Here is a 1,883-nt window from a genome sequence, read left to right as displayed (position 1 = left end):
TATATATTTAAGAGTTGGTATTTGCTGTAAAAATAGCAAACCACGTTAACTTTTGAACAGAAAGACTTCTAATATTGAAGTCAATGAAGATGTTTACTTTGTGATTTAGAGATGATATAGGAAATAGTCATCGTAGAGTAAGTATAAAGTTTTTTAGTTACTTAACTATGGTTTTTATATTTAATGATAACAAGTACTACATATTTACTTCCTTTCAGCTGTGTTTTATAAATATCAGTTAAGTATCACCAATTATATCAACTTTTTCTTTGAGTTATTTCATGTTAAACATCACATTGATTTCCTAGTGGTATTAGAATGGTTCGTGCATCCTTTTTGAGGTCCTGGTTGTGTGCCAAGCTTTGTGTGAACTGCTGGGCTTGTAGATAAGGTAAAACATTGCTCCTCTCACCTGTGGGTTCGTAGCCTTGTGATGGAAATACACCCTCTAAGTGTGTAACTACAGCAGTGGAGTAAGTGTTTTCCTAGAGCTGGCACAGTGAGCCACCGAAATGCAGAGGAAGCACTGTGTGGATAAGTGAGTCAGGACAACCAGTTACGTGCAGTGTGAAAACAAGTGAGCTGTTGTTGCCTCATCTCTCTTCCTTCCCTCTTTACAACATGCCAGTAATGCCAGTGGTTCTACCTAAGGCAGGCCATAGCGTTGCGGAGCCATGAGGAGGTCGTTCAGGGACATTCGACGGTTAAAACTCCTAGGTCCTAACTAGTCATGGTCTTTCAGAGTTTAAAAGATTAAGACAAATCACTGGTAGAGATCTTTCCATGAAACCTAAGTTCAGAGTGTAGAATTACAGACCTGGCACGAACTTCTGAGGCCTCTTATTTGCAGTGTGGTCATGCACCTTGAAGGGTTCAGATTGAAATCAAAGGGCTTGTCAGCACTGAAGCTCCTGGAAGAGAAGTGGGCTGATCTGTACAACAAACAGTTGGCCAAGTGGGAGGGTTTGTTTCTGGAGTTCTCAACAGTTGTGATTTGTTATTACCCAGTGCCATTAACCTTCATGCTATCGCGATGCATGGTTATGGGGCTTCAGCTAGACTACACCTAATAAAAAAGAGCTATCACTGCAGAATGAAGACTAGCGGACAGTTCTGGTTATTACAGTTATTTCTCTGTAATCACCTGGTATCAGAGTCCTTATAACTTTGCCTCATTTGTCTGATTTGTGCCCCCTGGGGCAAGATGTTATTACTTTTGCTGCTTCTGTCACATGTCCAAATAGGTGAACACTTTTGAAAACAAATTTCACCTTCTTACACTTTATTCTAACAAACTTTGGAGAGTTTGAGAACTTTGAAGAGTCTCTTTTTGCCATTTTCTTTACTTCTCTCTCCCCCTTTCTTCCTCTCCTTGCCTTTTTCTCTTCCGCTCTGCCCTTTCTCTGCCCCTTCTCTGCCCTTCTCTCTGTCTTCCCTACTCTCTCTGCTTTTTCCTCCCTCCCTGCCTCCCAATATTTGCCTTTGATTATTTAAAGGATTTTTAAATTCCTTTAAAATTTATCTGTTTATTTTTCAGCCTTTAGCAGTTTCCTAACAATCAATCCAGTGTTCTTCATGTTTTTCGCTACCATATAATTTCTGTTATCTTCGCATATCTAACTTCATTTTATATGTGGCCCATCATCGCCTACTTCTGACCAAAACCTTTCAGCTCTACTTTTAGATGCCCACTTTTCTTGATATTCGTTAATTGAAAGAAAGAATTTAATTGGTTTGGTTCATTGCTTAGATTCAGGTATAGCGCAGTTCTTGTCCACGGATGGATTGTTTTTTTGGGGTTTAAATGCCCTTTTTTTTTCCTGAATGGGGGTCTTATTAGAGGGTAGAGAGAGAGGATAGGGGCAAGTGAGAGGGAAGGAGAG

The 1,883-nt window shown here is 39.8% G+C and overlaps 1 protein-coding gene across 1 annotated transcript in view; it reads left to right on the top strand.

The window, feature by feature from the left end:
* Window positions 1-1,883, top strand: part of RABGAP1L (RAB GTPase activating protein 1 like) — a 393,018-nt gene that overhangs the window by 31,032 nt on the left and 360,103 nt on the right. The window lies entirely within an intron of this gene.

Source organism: Pteropus alecto, unplaced genomic scaffold (assembly GCF_000325575.1).
Source record: "Pteropus alecto unplaced genomic scaffold, ASM32557v1 scaffold101, whole genome shotgun sequence".
Lineage (NCBI taxonomy): Eukaryota > Metazoa > Chordata > Mammalia > Chiroptera > Pteropodidae > Pteropus > Pteropus alecto.
Note: the sequence above shows the minus strand (reverse complement) of the source record. Positions and strands in the feature narration are given on the sequence as shown.